Consider the following 20,672-nt stretch of genomic DNA (forward strand, 5'->3'; position numbering starts at 1 on the left):
GAAAGCACATTTTGTTTGGAAGTGTTCTGTATATCAAAACAGCAAAGATATCCTTCTCACAAACGTTTCAGCGTCTAGATTCACTCTACAACCTAAACCAAGAGAGTCCCTCTTCTATGACTGGGCAGTTTATTCCACAAACCAGCTGGAGCGTGAATGTTTGAACTGCCTTTATTACTGCTGGATCGATGAAATTTAAATTCTGTGTACTTTGCTGCCCACACCAAATCTAAACCCCACAGGGAGCTTTGCTCCTGTGGCCTTCATATTTACAAAGCCATCTTTGCTCAGTGAAAGCTGGACTCTGACTGACTGTCGTGTCGGCCCACATCCTTGAGATACTCAGGGCAGGGGCAGCAGGACATTCCAGGGCCGTGGCAATCTGCCAGCTGAAAAGGCATTGAATGGAAGACACAAGTGCTGTATCCGTGGTGGGCAAGCTACTGAAAAGTGTCCAGTGCCACCTATAGCTTCAGTCACCCTGTGACTGACAAGACCTCACAGGATTAGCCTTAGACTTTTCCTCCTGGGAATGTCTAAACTTACTGCCTTGAATACACGGATAATATCATAAGCAAGATTAGGTCCTTAACTCCAAGGCTACAATAAACAGAGGAGTAAGTGATGATAGGTAAGACACCAGCGGTAGTTAAGCAGCCTAAATGCTCTACATGTAAACTAACACAGTCCTCAAAATAGCCCTGAGATAGCATACCATTATTTCCTGGTTTATAGTTGAGGGAACTGAGGCAGAGAGGCTGAATAACTTGATCCAAACGGCAGAGGAAGGAAGGAGGAGTTGAACCAAGCAGACCATCTCCCAAGTAGGCCTTGACTTTATAGTATTCTATAGGGTACATAAATATTTTGATTTTTGCTAAAAGTGAAAGGCTTTTTACCTGAGTAAAATGGTTGGCCTCAATCTAATTCAAGAAGGAAAATTTTTTTTCTATGTCTAGTAACTTAATAACAGATATAAATTAGCAGGCTCTACACAGTTACTTAGTAGTTGTTTCATTTAGTTGCTGTCAAATCAAAATGGTCTTTTGGAGGCCTAGAAAAAAGTAAAAACTGGCCACCAGCTTCCCATTGTTACTAATTTAAAAAAATTTTTTGTGTAGTCCTTTCCTTTCTCTGTATAAATTTTCAAATTTCTCCATGTCCTGTGGCCATTTTCTACACTGGCAATTACAAGTCATTAAAACTGCCTCTCATAATGGCCTCGTAGTGACCATAAAGTCCTTCTGCCACCTGAGATAGCTGACAGCCTATAAACAGCAGCAGGGGCTGCTCTAGTTCTAATGACTTCCAATCAGTCAAAATGAAGAAAATGAGATTTTGCAGAAAATGGAAGGGATTCAGGGTGACATTCTATGTAGCATGACAGGATATTGGCCATCAATAATTGTTCATTCTTATTAAGTCAGAATCAGGACAGTAAAGACAAGCCCAGGTGCAGAATCAGCAGCTGCAGGGTCCGAGGGCTGGACTTGGACTGAGCACATGTAATAAGGAAGAGAACTCAGATCAGTTAGGCAAGCCACAGGACCAAGTTTTGTACAGAGAAGAAGGTATTGATCAGTATCTAGTCTCACGGACAGAACAGGCACCAGGGTTCTTGTTCTTAGGAAGGAAACAGGCAAAGGAAGAGTAGGCCTGGGACCCAAGTACATAAAAACAGGGCACTGAAGAGAGACTTGAAAGTGTCCGCCTTGTCTTTTGCTTTCTCTTGCCTCTCCTCTACCAACAAAGACCCCTTTAATTGTTTTGTTTCCAGACAAATTATCCTCAAATTTGGAATTCTCTTGCCTCAGACTCCTGAGACCATGGTGTCCAGCACCTTGACTGGGCCACCAGTGATCGCTCATCTTGACTTTTATCCCAAGACACAGGGCCATGTTTTCAGGCTCTATGTGCACTCGGGTTCTCTCGGGCCACATCTCAAACAAGAGTCAGATATGCTACCACTCTCATTTCTGTATATTGTGACTATCTGGTTACATCTCAGGGAGTCCATAGTTTACCTTTTAGCATCTTATTTTGAATTAGAGATCATAAGGGCCCAACTTTTAAGGAAGCCACCAGCAAGAGGAAAATATTGGGGATGAAAGGAAGTGGGTAATGAAGCCAGCAACAGACAGGCAACATTACCTCACTTTTAGAATACCAGGGAGTAGGACCAGGGTCAAACACAGCACACTCATCCCTCCTCAGGGGAGGAAAACTGAGCCCCTGTCCTGTATACATGCTGCATGCAGGTCACTGAGCCATACCCTCAGCTCTGAGTAAAATGTCTCTGCAAATGGCCTCTTCCAAGTCCCTAAAGAGAGTGCCCCTCCAACTCCTCTGTGCGTTCCATGCCTCCTGCCCACTAAACAAGGGAGCTATAAGAGGGAAGAAGGCTGGTGGGAAGGGAGAGCTTCCCTGGTTGAATTCTGTCAACCAAACATTACTACCTTTCTTTTAAATATTTAGTTACTCTTACACAGAGTGTTTTGACTGCATGTGCATATATGTAACACATGTGTACAATGCCCATGGAAGCCAAAAGAGGATGTAGATCCCCTGGAACTGGAGTTGAGACAGTTGGGAGTCACCATGTGGCTGATGGACACTGGACACAGGTCCTCTGCCAGGGCGGAAAATGCTCTTACCGGCTGAGCCATCTCTCCAGCCTCCACACATTACTTTAGCTCAGGATTTTTAAACCTCTGAACTAAGGATACTGAGAAGGGGGATTTTTTTTTCTTTTTTGACTTTGTGAAATGGAGTCCCAGTGTGTCGGTAGACTGGCCAGGACCTTTCCTCACGGTTTAGGCTGACATTGCTCCATCTGCACAAGCTGGGAGCACAAGCATGCATCACCATGTCCAGCAAGAAAAATTATCCTTAAATGGTAAGGAAAACATTTCTTGGAACAAACAAAATAGGCCTGGAGATTATTTATTGCAGGAAAGTGGGGGAGAGGAGGGGTAGAGGGGGAGAGGAGGAAAGGAAGAGGGGAGCAGAGAGGAACAGGGGCGGGGGGAAGAATGAGGGTCTGTAGATGGTGAATGACTCAGAGAAGACGGTGAGGGTGGGGAGCTCTTGATGAAACAACCTAACAGGATTCTGGTTGAAAACCAGCCAGAGTGATCAGATATCAGGGGCAAAAAATGAGAAATTTGACCAAACACCAAGGGGGAGAAGGAGTTCACTAAACTGATTCAGCGAGATTCTTGCTAGAACTTGGCTGGACCAACGCCAAGATGAGAGAGATTAGCCACTAAGGCAAGTTAAAAAAATGGCTCTGGGGAGCATAAAGTTCAGTCAAGGAGAATGTCTCTCTCAACACTTTAGAACAAATAATTCTTCACTGTTGGGGGGGGGCGTCATTTTGCCCATTGCACAATGGTCTCTTTACACTAGGTCACATGTATACAAACACAGTCTCATTCATACACATCATGACAATGAAAAATGTCAGAACACACTGCCATATAGCCTCTATGCACAATCTCCCATGGAAGAAGAGGGCTGCTTTAGAGGGGGTTGACAGACTTCCTCCATAAAGAGACAGTTTCTGCGCTATATAAAGTCCATGTCTTACTCTTCTCAGTTGCTACAATCACTGAAAATTAAATAGATGTCTGACACGATATGGCTTTGGGACAGTAATTCAGAACAATAGTGTCCCTTTCTCAAACAGCCTGTGGGAAAGGGCTCTAAAATGATCCCAAGCACATTCTCTCCCCCCTGGACCTACCCCCAACACTCCATTCTTGTTCCCAGTTCTCCAATTCCCATATAAACACTGCTGGTGCGATTTTATCTGTTACTAACTGGCAGTATTGACGTTATATTTAGAATGCTCATGCTCTCTTTCCTTATCTTACATTCTGTAACGTACTTCTAAAGTGGATCTATTCCTGGTAACAGGCTGTATGAAGTAGGTCACTGGGACAACGTATCTTCTCTTACAGACTCACGTGAAACTCGCATCATGATCTGTCAGCTTTGCCTCTAAGGCAATCACATATTTATATATTAATAGGATTACCCTAGAAATTATGACATGGTAAGCCTAGTAAAGGCTATACAAGACACCACTACTGAATGTGAAAATTTAAACTTCATGGTGCATTTATGTCCAATAGCTTCGAGAAAGATCTCAATCAACAACACAGTAAAAAAAAGTCCTAAACATTTCTTAAAATTTCAAGCTGCTGGGTTCCATAGGTGACATCTAAATAGGCAGGAGAAAAGGTCTCTTTTAAAATGCAGGGGACCAAAGAAGCTAAACAACAAGGAGGGTCCAAGGGAAGCGGAAATAAAATAGTCTGAGGTGGTAGATGGATACTGGATGGGAGAGGGGAGGGAGGTGTGGGGCAGGAATCAGGTGTAAGGAGAGCCAAGGAGATAGGGCCTGGAGAGTGAATGGAAATCAGCAGGTAGAGGTGGTGGTGCATGTCTAGGACTTACAAGAGACCTGGGATGGGGGAGGATCCCGAGAGTCTATGAGGTTGACTCTAGCTGAGGCTCCTAGCAATAGGCGATATGGAACCTGAAGTGGTCACCTCCTGTAGCCAAGTAGGACACCCAGTAGGGAGATAAGGACACCAACCCACCCACAAAACCTTTGACCCAAACTTTGTCCTGACTACAAGATCCTCAGGGATAAAGACAGAGCAGAGTCTGAGGTAAGACCAACCAATGACTGACCTAACTTGAGATCCATCACATGGACAAGAACCAATCCCTATCACTATTAATGAAGAATTAAGCATATTCTGTTATGCTTGAAGACAGAAGCCTTATATAACTGTCCTCTGAGAGACTCCATCCAGCAGCTGATCAAAACAAATGCAGAGACCCACAGCCAAACATTAGAAGGAGCTCAGGAAGTCTTGTGGAAGAGTTGGGGGAGGGACTGAGGAACATGGGGGATAGAGACTCCACAAGAAGATCAACAGAGTCAACTAACCTGGACCCTTGGGAGCTCCCAAAGACTGAACCATCAACCAAAGCACGCATGGGCTAGACCTAGCCTCCCCCATCCACCCACTGCAAATGTAGCAGATGTGCAGCTTGGCCTTCATGTGGGTCCCCCAATATGTGAGTCCCAAAGCTCAAAGTTTGATAGACTAGGCAATAACACAAGAGCCTCTCTCTCTCTCTCTCTCTCTCTCTCTCTCTCTCTCTCACACACACACACACAGAGAGAGAGAGAGAGAGAGAGAGAGAGAGAGAGAGAGAGAGAGAGAGACATACACACAGAGACACACAGAAAACGTTTATAACAATAAAACCACTCAGTACCACAAAAGACTAACTTCTTTTAACATTTCATATTTCTCCTCCGCCTAGGTTATGATAATTCCTGGCGGTCTTTATTTAGTGTACTTTCTAATAACTGCGTGAGTGTTTTTAAATTAGGAGTATAACCTATGTGTGTGTGCACACTCCGCTTGATTCTTGTATCAGTCACTCAATATTCTATCTTGAGTATTATTCTAAGTCATTAAGTCCCCTTCCAACAAAAGACAATGCACCTTCCACAGTACATCTCCCCCACGAAGACCCTCATTTATATAGCTCTTCTCTTATTACAGAACTGTTAGCTTGCTCCAGTTTGTCACAACTAGAAATGCTCCTCAGTAAGTGGTTATAATTTTGCTTAGAATTATGACTTTTTATAATGGTTTTGTAGAAAAAAAGTGAACAGTAAATTCATATTGCTTCTTTATTGATATCTACTGGCAAACCTTCTGTCATGTTCTATCAAGAAGATGCTTCTACCAGTGTGGTCTAGGGCAAAACCCTGATAAAATCAACAGTAGAAAATCCTCAAAAAAAATAATAACATTGATAAAAGTGTTAGACTTTTTGAATGCCTGTAAAACAGTCAAATATAATTTTTTGTAAAGTGATTAAGGACCAAAACTAAAAGGTGACCTCAAAGAAGTTGAGAATGAATAGAATAGAATTGACCAGGGCCTGAGAAGGGGGTGGGTGAGGGAGTGGAGAAAGAAAAACACACTGTCTGTGTTCTTGTAGCCTATATGTAACACAGTAGGATAATTGTGGCTGACACTCATTGAACATTTCTAAATAAGCTGAAATATTAAAATATTTCAACCTCAAAAAATAAAAGATAGATGTCTGTATTAGTCAGAAATCTCTAGGGAATAAAATACACAGACTCAGAGTGGGTAAGGAAGATGTATTAGAGCTGCTTACAGGATGTAGTCCAGCTAGCCTAGCAATGGTTGTCTACTAAAGGAAGGTTCAAGAATCCAGTAGTTGTTCAGTCCATGAGGCTGGATGTCTCAGATGGTTGTCAGTATACGACAGAGCCCTGAAGAAGCAGACTCCAATGTCAGTGAAGGAATGGATGTTCAAGCAAGAGCAAGCAGGCAGAGAGAGAGAGCAAGCTTCTTTCTTCCATGTCCTTTATACAGGCTGCCAGCAAGAGGTATGACCCAGATTAAAGGTGGATCTTCACCTCAAAAAAAATCCAGATTAAAATGATTTAATTAAAAAAAAAAATCCCGGGGCTGGGGATTTAGCTCAGTGGTAGAGCGCTTACCTAGGAAGCGCAAGGCCCTGGGTTCGGTCCCCAGCTCCGGAAAAAAAAAAAAATCCCTCACAGGCTTCTCCAGTCACTTGGGTTTTAGTTAATTCCACATGTAGTCAAGTTGACAACCAGGAATAGCCCTCACAATGTCAAAGATACTGGGTATACCAGTTACCAAAGCTGATCATAGTATGCAGGCATTGAAAGAGGAAAGGGGTGTGGCTCTGTGAGAGAATGCTTGCCTAGCACGAAGAGGGCCCTGAGTTCAAACCCCTGCATCGCAAAAGAAAGGGAAGAAAGGATGAAAAGAGGAAAAGTGGGTAGACCTAAAGAGAGGAGGAGGAAAGGAAGTGGAGGGGAAGGAAGTGAAGAGGAGGAAAGGAAGGGAAGGGAAGTTAGTGGAGGGGAGAAAAGCTAGAAGAGGGGAAGAAAGGCAGGGAGGATGGGATAGGTAGAAGAGGGAAAGGACAAGGAGGGGGTTAGCTCTCCAAAGCTGCCTATGGTCACTTAAGAAGAAATCATATTGGGGGTTGGGGATTTAGCTCAGTGGTAGAGCGCTTGCCTAGCAATCACAAGGCCCTGGGTTCGGTCCCCAGCTCCAAAAAAGAAGGAGGAGGAGGAGGAGGAGGAGGAGGAGGAAGAGGAGGAGGAGGAGGAGGAGGAGGAGGAGGAGGAAGAAGAAGAAGAAGAAGAAGAAGAAGAAGAAGAAGAAGAAGAAGACGAAATCATCTTAACCTATGTAATAGACGACGAAATCATCTTAACCTATGTAATAGACCACTGGTTACCCTCTGTTTTTCCCAACCATATTCACTCAACTCCAATCACAATCAACAAAGAGACAGGCAAAAATCTCAATATCCTACTTCCTCTGGCAGCTAGAAATAAAACCATGACAGGCTGAGTGGTATGTATCCTCAGGTATCCTGAAAGGCCTTTTAGGAAACTTTCTAAGAAAGGGTAGGAACAGGAAGTGACAGAAGACTGATGAGCACTGGCATCTTGGCCTTCCCATCTTGACTGGAAGACTACAGCCATCCGGAGTTCTACCATCCACCTCCGGAACAAGGAATGAGGATAAGACCATAGCCCAGCACAGTAGCGCAGAGAGCTGAAGACAGTGCAGCCTGATAGTCAAAGAAGCACTCAACTCAAGGAGAGTCTGGTTCCGCACTTGTTTTACTTGGAAGAAAAATAGTCCTCCAATTAGTTTGGTCATTGAAAGTGATGGTTACTTACAGGTGAAACTAATCTGACCCTGGCACGTCGCCTGCTAGGTACTTTAGTAAGATTAAACATCACCTGCTAGGTACGTTAGTGAAATAAAAGCAGATGTAAGAGGCGGTCATTGTCTGGCTCCTTTAAATACTCACTGATTCTCTCACACAATCGATACCTATTGAGCATCTGTACTGGGTGACAAAAACTCAGAAATAAATAAGACCCAGCACCAAGTCTAAAAGAGACAAGTAGACAACTAAAACAACATTTAACAAGTCCTAGGACAGGGAGAGAGTAGGGCCCTGGCAGCATGTCAGAAAAATGGTGCCCCCAATTGTGAAGAAGTCAATGGGATCCGAGAGGGCTGTCCAAGGTGACAGCAAAGCTCAGGGGTGGGGGGAGAGGGAAGGTGTACCTCAGGAAGGCCAGGTCAATCACCGAGGCTGAGACAGCATGGCAGAGGGGTGGAATGGAGCAGCCTTCTGCTGGGGACCCACAAAAGTCTAGGCTGTTTCCTCAGCTAGACTAGATAATGAATTCCTCTATTACATTTTCATCACAATAAATACTAAAATAGGCACAGACTAATCAAACCCCATCATTTCTCCTTAATTTTCTACCCCTCAGAGTGTCAGGTATCACAAAGGCTCTCTCCGCCTTATGGTGTGGTTCTTAAGCACCTGGAGCCCTGGAATTTGTAGGACTTTCTCGACAGTGAAGTAGCCGGTAGAGAAAGTCTGCGTTATGATAACTGACGGTACCAGAACTGGGCTAGTTTTAAAAACGGTGTGTTCAGATCATACCCCACCCTAGGAAGAACAGCACTCTGGGTATTTAAGAGGAGAGGGGAGTATAAACGAGAGAGCCATCAGTTATACTGGAAGAGGCAGAGACGAGGAGAACCAGCCTAGAATCCTTACAATGCAACGCAGAAGGAGACACAGTTGAAGAGAGATGAAGTCAAAAAGCTCAAGCCGACAAGCAGGAATGAGAAGGTAAAGAGTAATCCTGGATCCCCAGCCTCGTCACCTGTACAGGTTAGTTTTATGTCAAGTTGACATAAATTAGAGTCACCTGAGAGGAACCTCAACTGAGAAAATAAATGCCTCCATAAGACTGGGCTGCAGACAAGCCTTTAGGGCAGCTTCCTAATTAGTGATTGATGGGAAAGGACCCAGTCCAGTGTGGGTGGGGCCACCCCTGGTGGTCGTCCTGGTTTCTGTAAGAAAGCAGGCTGAGCCAGCCGTGAGGAGTAAGTCAATAAGCAGCACCCTCCATGGCCTCTGATTCAGCTCCTGCCTCCGGATCCTGCCCTGTGTGAGTTCCTGTCCTGACTTCCTTCAGTGATGGACTATGATGTGGAAGTGTAAGCCAGATGAGTCTCCCCAGGTTGCTTTTGGTCATAGTGTTTCATGGCAGCAATAAGAACCCTAACTAGGACAATACCTAAGAGAGGACAGAAGGAGAACACAGGAGTTAGACCCTGTGCTCTGCAGGAAGACAGTCTGGCTTGAATCCTGCCTCCACGGATAGCTCTGTGGCCTCATGAAAACAGTTTGGCCGAGTGTGCTTTGGTTCCCTCCCCTGCAGAGGAATGGCAAAAATAACAGAATCTATCTTGACACTTGCAGAAGAATCACCCAAGAGCTTCTAAACACTGGGTTGTAACATGGGAAATGCCAAGACAATGTGAGAAACATTAGCTTAATAGATGATGGCGCCTCTTGTTCAGACAGGGAAACTGGTAAAGGGTCACAGACTGGGGGAGAACAATGGCTTCGGTTCTGGACGTGTGTCTACATTACAACATCTGGGAGTAGGGACAGAGCTGTGGGAAAGGAACACACCTTGATACAGACTAGTGTCAAGGTGGCATCCAAGAGAGGACACAGCAGACACAAAGAAATGGGTACAGTAAAAGAACTTGGAGGCTCCTGTAGGAAAATGTGGAGAAAAGGAAAGACTTGGGGGGCTGGGAGTGTAGGTCAGTGGTGGAATACATTCTTGTCATGTGCGAGGCCCTGGATTCTGTCCACAGTACAGGGAAAAACTACAGAAAAGACAAAAGCTTCGAAAGTTCCTCTAGTCAAGGGCCGGAGAGGGAAAAGACTGAAAGACAGGAGAAAGACATGCAAATATCAAACCCAATGTGAACGCACTTAAAGACTAAAAGGGAAAGTGAGGAACATGGAGACCACACACAGAGCTGGGCAGTGAGGAGTGAGGCTCCCCAGAACCACTGTTTAAATGATTCCTACGGACTACCTAGAGCAAACGCTTAGGACACCTCTAAGTTTACAAGGATTAAAAAGCTCTTTTCACAGCGAGCTGCCTTACCATGGAGGAAAAGTCTCAGGGGAAAAAAAAAGAGTAATCTGAGTAGATTAAAAAAAAAATCAGACTTTTCAAGGAAAGAAGTCGAACACAGTTGGCTTTTACAAAAACGAATCCAAATTGCAGTTTGCAAATAAAGTTCTGGCCTTGGGGTTTCAGTTACCAAGCCCAAAGAAGCCATTTAAACCACAGCGGCTCTGGAGCAGAGGATAGGTACCTGCCTAGTCTAGACCACAGCTATGAGAACTATTTTGGAGAGCTGACTGGACTGCCTGTAGCTGGGTCACCTGAAACCAGTCAAACTGCTGGCAGAGAGTGAGGTCAGAGGTTATTGAGTCCCGAGGCTGTGTGAGGGGGAAGTGTTTGTTTTTGTTTTCTTTGATGGGTTTGGTGCTTTGTTTTTGTTTGAGGAGGTGATTGGGGGTAAACCCGTGAATAAGCTCTGAAGGGTTAACAACCCCTAATCTATCAGCTCAGGGGAGCAAGGGAAGGAAGATGTGTGACTTCAGCAACAGCACACAGCTATCAAATATGTCTAGGGTCAGGCTCCAACCTGCCCTGGAATCAAGATGGCTCATTAACACAAACTGGGCCCTGCCCTAGGGGTTTCTGATTTAACCCCAAAATGGCCATTTCTAACAAGTTCCCAGTAAGGACGAAGGGGCTCATCTGAGGCCAATGTTTAGAAAACTCCTGTCATGGAGATATTAGTGATGACAAAGATGTTCTCTGAGTGTGACAGGAACACTCAAGCACTCAAGGTAATTTTAGAATTATGCTGAAAATAAAACAGGTGCCAGGTGTGATAGCTCACACCTGTAATCCCTGTACTGGGGAAACTGAAGCAAAAGGATTTTCATGAGTTCAAGGCTACCCTGAGCGACTGAATGAAATCCTGTCTCAAAACAAACAAACAAAACCCCAGAAAAGTAAACAGCACACATAATCAAACAAATATTCTAAACGATTCAGGTCCATTAGAAGAGACATTAAATGCTGGAAACAAGCCAAACAACATGGAAGGAAATCATGAAGTTCACGAGCTGTATGAAGAAACAAAGTGGCTAAACACCAAAAATACTTCAGGCACAAAAAAAGTAGACATAGATTCCAGCCTACGAGATTATAAAATGATGTATGCAAATAAAAGTGTTTAAGGGGCTGGGGACTTAGCTCAGTGGTAGAGCGCTTACCTAGGAAGCGCAAGGCCCTGGGTTCGGTCCCCAGCTCCGAAAAAAAGAACCAAAAAAAAAAAAAAAAAAAAAAAAAGTGTTTAAGCTGCAGACTTTTAGGTTTTCTTTTTTGGTTTGTTTGGTTGGTTGGTTTGGGGTTTTCTTTTGCTTTGTTTTTATAGCTGCTTGCCTACCCAACCATAACTCATTTTGGAAGATCCTTTAGTGTTATTTACTTAGAAAACCCTAGTCCCAAACAACTCTAGAGGACCAGTTGTTATTGAAAATCATCTCCTACAGTAGCCACCCACTGGTTCACACAGAAGCCTCAGAGGCATTGCCATCACCCCACAGTTCTGTGTGACTCAGATCCCTGGCATGCTAGCACCAAGGCCACATTCCATGGCTGCTATAACTGCTACTCTCTTATTTAGGGAGCACTTAACCCTCAAATGGTATACTCAAATATGTGATTCTCTCTCAACAACTCAGAATATCTGTAATTGCCTCTGTCGGCCTGCCATTTGTCTTAGTGTTCTGAGAACATCCAAAATTCATAACATGAATTCTGCTGATGGACTGCACCTCCTCAGGACAGCACCTCCTCAGGGGAGCATCTCCTCAGGGGAGCACTTCCTCAGGACAGCACCTCCTCAGGACAGCACCTCCTCAGGACAGCACCTCCTCAGGATAGCACCTCCTCAGAGGAGCACCTCCTTAGGACCACACCGCCTCAGGATCACACCTCCTCAGGGGAGCACCTCCTCAGGACAGCACCTCCTCAGGACAGCACCTCCTCAGGACCCCACCTCCTGAGGACCATACCAAGCGCTTCATGCTGTGCTACCTCGATGCTTTAAAGTCCATTTTCGGATCCATTTACCATTTGTGTTCCTGCTCTGCACCTTCAGTGTCTGCTATCTTTCCCTCCCAAGACACGTGTATGAGTGTTAGATCCCTTCATTACCCAAGTCACTGTTACTCCTTACACATATGCTGTTCTCTCTGACTTCTAGGTATCCCCATTAGACTTTAAACCTTAAATAAGTATATTTGTTATTATATTTGCTTTCATATCTCATATTCTCTTTGCAGCTCCCAATGTCCTCCTGACCTTGACCAAAAAACCAAAAGCAAACACTTCATTTCTAAAAGTACAATAGAGTATAACCATTAAAACAAAACAAACAAACAAAAAACCAAAAACACTATTAAGAATCATTCTTTCAACAATACTGCCTACTGGAGCCAAGAGGCAAGAACAGGGTCTGCACAGGGGAACAGCTGGGGATGGATCCAGAGTTTTGATTCCTTAGTGCCCAGTGTTTACTGTCAAGATGTTGACTCCACTTAGGCCCTGGGAACTAGTGCTTTAAGCCATCGGAGGATAGCAGAAGAACTGCAGGAATAAAATGAAAACGGTTGCCTATCAAAGAGGCTACTTCATTCCATGTTAACACTTCCTTGCATTTGAAGGGTTTGAAGCCTTCACAAGCTCTTAGGACAGCAGAAAGAAGACATCATGTCTTTCCAGAGCGTAATAACCACAGCCCAACCTCAGCACAACGTCTACTGTGAGATGCTGCACTGGATGCTCAGTGTGGGGCAGCATGGGTTCCAGGGGCCTCTGCTGTCACCCTGTTACTCTGCCCTGATTTACTAGGGCAGAGAAGTAGATGTTTAATACAAAAGTATGTGGCATCTACATGAGAAAAAGTAGACTTGCTCATTTACATCCAGGGCAAAACATTTCCCTTTCTAATGTAGCTATACAGTTCAAATAGTTTATTTACATTTATCCAATTATATCTTCAATTTGGCAAGTTATAAGTTACTCAGAAATACAAAATTTATTATGTCAAAATAGCATAATAAATTACTGCATTCGAAGCAAAAATCAAGTAAATAACTATGAAACAGATATGTCTAGGTATATATACATCACATGTATATGCAGTCACACGTACATGCATGCACATATGTAAGTACATACATGCATAGTGACAGGAATCCAGTAATCTGACTCGTAAGTGTGTGAAGGATTGAACCCAGGGCCTCACTCATGCTAGGCATCCTCTGTACTGCTAGCCTCGTAATTTGAAACCTTTCATGTGTATCTTAGCAAGCACTCTGATACTGTTTTGAGAAACATTCCAAAAACACCTGCAGGGAGTCTCTCACAAGAGGCAAATTAAAAAGCCTGAGAGGTATACAGCATAAGAGAGTTTGGTATCATCTTATTTAACCTGATTAATACAGTAACATTTCTATAACCATGACAGATTGATTGATCTTAATAAGAAGGAACAACAATATTTATACACCAAATAAATAATGTTTCTCTGTAAATGACACCATCTAATCACTTTTTTTTAAAACAATATTATCACACTCCCTTCTAGGGATTCAGTTACACACTGAGACAAGAAGAGGAAAACTATTTGCTTTATATTATTTCTTCTTTTTGGTTTTGGTCAACACAGTAGTGTTCCTCCTTACCATCCTACTCCAAAAGCATTCCCCTTGTTTCTCAAATACAATGCCACGGTGCTGAGAGAAGCCTCCACAGAAAACAGGATGCTTAAAAGAACGCCATTAGGGGGTCCAGAATGCATCCCCAAAAAAATGTTTTGTAAATATGTGAGTAGAAAAGAGAGCATAAATTCTCAAAAAAAAAAAAAAAACAAAAAACCTGTTTGAACATGATAATGTTCACCTGGATGTGCAGATATATTCACGTAGCGCTGATTTAAAAACTAGTTTGTTAAATGTATTGGATACACACCAATAGTGACCCTATAAGCCTCCTGGTTTGCTTCCCATTGCTCTGATAAAGACCGCGACAGAAAAGCCACTCAGAGAGGAGACGTTTTATTTCATGTTACAGCTCAGTCCACCGACGGAGGGAAGCCAAGGCAGAGAGCCAGAGGCAGAGACTGAAGCGGAGGCAGAAAAGCAATCCTTCCTGATCTATCCGGGGCTTGTTTTCTGTATAAAATGGAGGCCCACCTACAACAGCTGGCACTACTCACAGTGGGCGGGCCCTGCCACATCAATCATTACACAGGAAAATGCCCCATGGGCCAGTCTGTTTTGATGAAAGCAATTCCTCAGCTGAGGTTCCCCTCCCAGGCGACTCCCAGCAGACTCAAACGAACAAGCAGTAAGGAAAACATTACCTGTGAGCGCTTTCTCCAGTAGTGCACTGTCGGGCTGTGCTTGTTCACTTCACCTTTCAGGGGAACGCAAAGGACTTCTCTAACATTTGGATCTGTCCTGAAACCACCAGAAGACTCCAAATCTACAGGAAAGAAAGAAATGTCTCGTCATCACTAGTAAATTACACATACAAATCTTCATTTCTTCTGTTTGTGTACTGGGTAAGTGTCCTCAGGTCACATTTGTCTTTATCAAAAAGAAAAAAAATGGGGAAATGTCAGAGACATTGTCATTGTTCTTGGTGCCCCCTTCCCCCAAACTAGACAGTAAGGCCCTATTGTGTGAAGACACCAGACCTCATGATTGCAGGGTAAGGAGAAATTAAGCTGAAACTGAGCTGCAAGCTTCCTCCCTGCTGGCTATCTTTCATAGTGCCAGTGTTTACCTCAGTGCAGGCCACTGAGGTAAAAAGACATCAATAGCCTTACCCAGTGTGGACCCTATGAACTACAGTACTGACCTGCCAATAAGATACGCCCACTAGTGCAGTAATGGCATGATGGCGATAAAGGTAACCAACTGCTTTCTAGTTGGGTTAGGGACCCACCCCATAGGAGGAAAATGATCCTGGTTCTGCAAGCCTACTCAAAAGCCCATGGCTGGGGAGGTAATAGGCTTAGTAGGAGAACAGACCACTGTTGTTCTCCTAAATAGACATGTTGTCAAACAGTCTTCAAATATTTATGTTTATATCTGTCTTTCTTACTTTTTCTTGTTGCTATGATAACATACCCTGACAAAAGCAACCTACAGCAGAAAGAAAGGGTTTTATTTTGGCTTACAGTTTCAGGATACAATCTATTATGGCAAGAAAGTCACACACTAACTGGTATCAAGAGGACAACTGGTCACACTGCATACATAGACAAAAAGCAGAAAAAGCAATGATTATTTGTGCTCAGCTCACTGTTTCTTCTTATAGTCTAGATCCCCAGCCTAGGGAATGATGCTACCCATAGTGGATGAGTCTTCTACTTCAATTAACCTAGTCAAAATAATCCCCACAGGCAAGCCCAGAAGTATCTCTCTCAGGAGATTCTAGATCAAGTTGATAACTAAGATTAGCCATTCCAATGTGCATAGGTCAGAGGAGCTTCCTTTTATAGTGATCAATAGTTAATGCAGAGAGACTCATAACTGGTAAAACAGCTGATAATGACTGTTGAGTGCTTCACCCTAAATGAAACATCTCTATCATGCTCATCCGAGGCTCAGAGAACACCCTGAAAGAAGATACAAAAAGATATAGATATAGAGAAGTGCTATAAACTGCTATCTCCTAGACATGGTATGACCATTGCAATCCTACGATCACAGAAGCTGTGGTTACTTATACAAGGCTTTCAACTAAAAAAGTGATTCCATTGACATTCCATCATGGATGAATAAAGGGCTCAAGAGGCTCATTAGGAGGGATAGGTGATTAATGGTTGCTGGGAACTGGAAGCCAGTTATCTTTACCACGATTAAGTTCACAGTTCAATAAACAACCCCATCTCACACTCACAGAAGCAACCCTATACTTTTTTTAAGTCATGAAGGTAGGTAGGGACTCGTTAGAAATAAAACCATAGGGAGTGGGAGGGGTATAAAAGATGGTAAAGAGCTATACTGTGATCAAAGTGCATTATATGCATATGTGAAATGTCGAAAATAAATACTTTTAAATTTTTAAGTAAGCAAAAAGTATACTTTTATTTCAAAATGTGAGTGCTAGCCAGAGAGAGAGAGAGAGAGAGAGAGAGAGAGAGAGAGAGAGAGAGAGAGAGAAATCTGCTAGGCAGCAAAAAGTAGCAAAAAATTATTCCATATTCTTTTAAGATTATTTTCATTATTTTTACCTATAAGTATGTCTGTGTGAAGAAAAGTCACATATATGCAGTGCCGCAGAGGCCAGAAGTGGGCACTGGGTCTCATAGAGCTGAATTACAGGTGTTCGTGAGATGCCTGAAGAACAGAACCCAACTCAAGCCCTCTGTAAGAGTAGCAAAGGCTTTTAACCAGTCAGCCATCTCTCCTACTCTCCCTCTTCCACCTTCTAAGTGTTATAAAATAGTTATATATTGCTTTCAGAAGAGAATAAAAACATATTAAGCTAAATAATCCACACCCTAAATCAACAGCATCATTAACATAGCATGACAATATAAAGTCAAAAGGGGATCAAAGTAATTTATCTGAAAGACTTTCAAAAAATGTGTAATATCCCCCAAAATGTCCCCTAGTACCTATCTAGATAAGAAAGTTTGAAAGAGTAACATATAAAGGCAGACCTATCAGAATCACACCAGACTTCTCGCCAGAAACCATGAAGGCCAGAAGATCCTGGACTGATGTCATACAGACCCTAAGAGAACACAAATGCCAGCCCAGGTTACTGTATCCTGCAAAACTCTCAATTAACATAGATGGAGAAACCAAGATATTCCATGACAAAACCAAATTTACACAATATCTTTCTACAAATCCAGCACTACAAAGGATAATAAATGGTAAAGCCCAACATAAGGAGGCAAGCTATACCCTAGAAGAAGCAAGAAACTAATCGTCTTGGCAACAAAACAAAGAGAATGAAAGCACACAAACATAACCTCACATCCAAATATGAATATAACGGGAAGCAATAATCACTATTCCTTAATATCTCTCAACATCAATGGCCTCAACTCCCCAATAAAAAGACATAGATTAACAAACTGGATAAGCAACGAGGACCCTGCATTCTGCTGCCTACAGGAAACACACCTCAGAGACAAAGACAGACATTACCTCAGAGAGAAAGGCTGGAAAACAATTTTCCAAGCAAATGGTCAGAAGAAGCAAGCTGGAGTAGCCATTCTAATATCAAATAAAATCAATTTTCAATTAAAAGTCATCAAAAAAGATAAGGAAGGACACTTCATATTCATCAAAGGAAAAATCCACCAAGATGAACTCTCAATCCTAAATATCTATGCCCCAAATACAAGGGCACCTACATATGTAAAAGAAACCTTACTAAAGCTCAAAACACACATTGCACCTCACACAACAATAGTGGGAGATTTCAACACCCCACTCTCATCAATGGACAGATCATGGAAACAGAAATTAAACAGAGATGTAGACAGACTAAGAGAAGTCATGAGCCAAATGGACTTAACAGATATTTATAGAACATTCTATCCTAAAGCAAAAGGATATACCTTCTTCTCAGCTCCTCATGGTACTTTCTCCAAAATTGACCATATAATTGGTCAAAAAACGGGCCTCAACAGGTACAGAAAGATAGAAATAATCCCATGCGTGCTATCAGACCACCACAGCCTAAAACTGGTCTTCAATAACAATCAAGGAAGAATGCCCACATATACTTGGAAATTGAACAATGCTCTACTCAATGATAACCTAGTCAAGGAAGAAATAAAGAAAGAAATTAAAAACTTTTTAGAATTTAATGAAAATGAAGGTACAACATACCCAAACTTATGGGACACAATGAAAGCTGTGCTAAGAGGAAAACTCATAGCGCTGAGTGCCTGCAGAAAGAAACAGGAAAGAGCATATGTCAGCAGCTTGACAGCACACCTAAAAGCTCTAGAACAAAAAGAAGCAAATACACCCAGGAGGAGTAGAAGGCAGGAAATAATCAAACTCAGAGCTGAAATCAACCAAGTAGAAACAAAAAGGACCATAGAAAGAATCAACAGAACCAAAAGTTGGTTCTTTGAGAAAATCAACAAGATAGATAAACCCTTAGCCAGACTAACGAGAGGACACAGAGAGTGCGTCCAAATTAACAAAATCAGAAATGAAAAGGGAGACATAACTACAGATTCAGAGGAAATTCAAAAAATCATCAGATCTTACTATAAAAACCTATATTCAACAAAACTTGAAAATCTTCAGGAAATGGACAATTTCCTAGACAGATATCAGGTACCGAAGTTAAATCAGGAACAGATAAACCAGTTAAACAACCCCATAACTCCTAAGGAAATAGAAGCAGTCATTAAAGGTCTCCCAACCAAAAAGAGCCCAGGTCCAGACGGGTTTAGTGCAGAATTCTATCAAACCTTCATAGAAGACCTCATACCAATATTATCCAAAATATTCCACAAAATTGAAACAGATGGATCACTACCGAATACCTTCTACGAAGCCACAATTACTCTTATACCTAAACCACACAAAGACACAACAAAGAAAGAAAACTTCAGACCAATTTCCCTTATGAATATCGACGCAAAAATACTCAACAAAATTCTGGCAAACCGAATCCAAGAGCACATCAAAACAATCATCCACCATGACCAAGTAGGCTTCATCCCAGGCATGCAGGGATGGTTTAATATACGGAAAACCATCAACGTGATCCATTATATAAACAAACTGAAAGAACAAAACCACATGATCATTTCATTAGACGCTGAGAAAGCATTTGACAAAATTCAACACCCCTTCATGATAAAAGTCCTGGAAAGAATAGGAATTCAAGGCCCATACCTGAACATAGTAAAAGCCATATACAGCAAACCAGTTGCTAACATTAAACTAAATGGAGAGAAACTTGAAGCAATCCCACTAAAATCAGGGACTAGACAAGGTTGCCCACTCTCTCCCTACTTATTCAATATAGTTCTTGAAGTTCTAGCCAGAGCAATCAGACAACAAAAGGAGGTCAAGGGGATACAGATCGGAAAAGAAGAAGTCAAAATATCACTATTTGCAGATGATATGATAGTATATTTAAGTGATCCCAAAAGTTCCACCAGAGAACTACTAAAGCTGATAAACAACTTCAGCAAAGTGGCTGTGTATAAAATTAACTCAAATAAATCAGTTGCCTTCCTCTATACAAAAGAGAAACAAGCCGAGAAAGAAATTAGGGAAACGACACCCTTCATAATAGACCCAAATAATATAAAGTACCTCGGTGTGACTTTAACAAAGCAAGTAAAAGATCTGTACAATAAGAACTTCAAGACACTGAAGAAAGAAATTGAAGAAGACCTCAGAAGATGGAAAGATCTCCCATGCTCATGGATTGGCAGGATTAATATAGTAAAAATGGCCATTTTACCAAAAGCAATCTACAGATTCAATGCAATCCCCATCAAAATACCAATCCAATTCTTCAAAGAGTTAGACAGAACAATTTGCAAATTCATCTGGAATAACAAAAAACCCAGGATAGCTAAAGCTATCCTCAACAATAAAAGGATTTCAGGGGGAATCACTATCCCTGAACTCAAGCAGTATTACAGAGCAATAGTGATAAAAACTGCATGGTATTGGTACAGAGACAGACAGATAGACCAATGGAATAGAATTGAAGACCCAGAAATGAACCCACACACATATGGTCACTTGATTTTTGACAAAGGAGCCAAAACCATCCAATGGAAAAAAGATAGCATTTTCAGCAAATGGTGCTGGTTCAACTGGAGGTCAACATGTAGAAGAATGCAGATCGATCCATGCTTATCACCCTGTACAAAGCTTAAGTCCAAGTGGATCAAGGACCTCCACATCAAACCAGACACACTCAAACTAATAGAAGAAAAACTAGGGAAGCATCTGGAACACATAGGCACTGGAAAAAATTTCCTGAACAAAACACCAATGGCTTATGCTCTAAGATCAAGAATAGACAAATGGGATCTCATAAAACTGCAAAGCTTCTGTAAGGCAAAGGACACTGTGGTCAGGACAAAACGGCAACCAACAGATTGGGAAAAGATCTTTACCAATCCTACAACAGATAGAGGCCTTATATCCAAAATATACAAAGAACTCAAGAAGTTAGACCGCAGGGAAACAAATAACCCTATTAAAAAATGGGGTTCAGAGCTAAACAAAGAATTCACAGCTGAGGAATGCCAAATGGCTGAGAAACACCTAAAGAAATGTTCAACATCTTTAGTCATAAGGGAAATGCAAATCAAAACAACCCTGAGATTTCACCTCACACCAGTGAGAATGGCTAAGATCAAAAACTCAGGGGACAACAGATGCTGGCGAGGATGTGGAGGAAGAGGAACACTCCTCCATTGTTGGTGGGATTGCAAACTGGTACAACCATTCTGGAAATCAGTCTGGAGGATCCTCAGAAAATTGGACATTGAACTGCCTGAGGATCCAGCTATACCTCTCTTGGGCAGATACCCAAAAGATGCCCCAACATATAA

The 20,672-nt window shown here is 42.3% G+C and overlaps 1 protein-coding gene and 1 pseudogene across 2 annotated transcripts in view; both read right to left on the reverse strand.

Annotated features, from left to right (window-relative positions):
* Fhip1a (FHF complex subunit HOOK interacting protein 1A) overlaps positions 1-14,586 on the reverse strand; it is a 170,263-nt gene extending 155,677 nt beyond the window's left edge. Inside the window, exon 1 of one of the 2 annotated variants that reach the window (XM_039102756.2) lies at positions 14,463-14,586. The gene's annotated coding sequence lies outside the window, so the exon portion shown is untranslated. The remainder of the gene's footprint in view (positions 1-14,462) is intronic. The other variant, XM_039102754.2, reaches the window with a different exon arrangement.
* Alg13l-ps1 (ALG13, UDP-N-acetylglucosaminyltransferase subunit like, pseudogene 1) overlaps positions 1-20,672 on the reverse strand; it is a 161,585-nt pseudogene that overhangs the window by 73,188 nt on the left and 67,725 nt on the right.

The sequence above is a fragment of the Rattus norvegicus genome, chromosome 2, assembly GCF_036323735.1.
Source record: "Rattus norvegicus strain BN/NHsdMcwi chromosome 2, GRCr8, whole genome shotgun sequence".
NCBI classification, from domain to species: domain Eukaryota; kingdom Metazoa; phylum Chordata; class Mammalia; order Rodentia; family Muridae; genus Rattus; species Rattus norvegicus.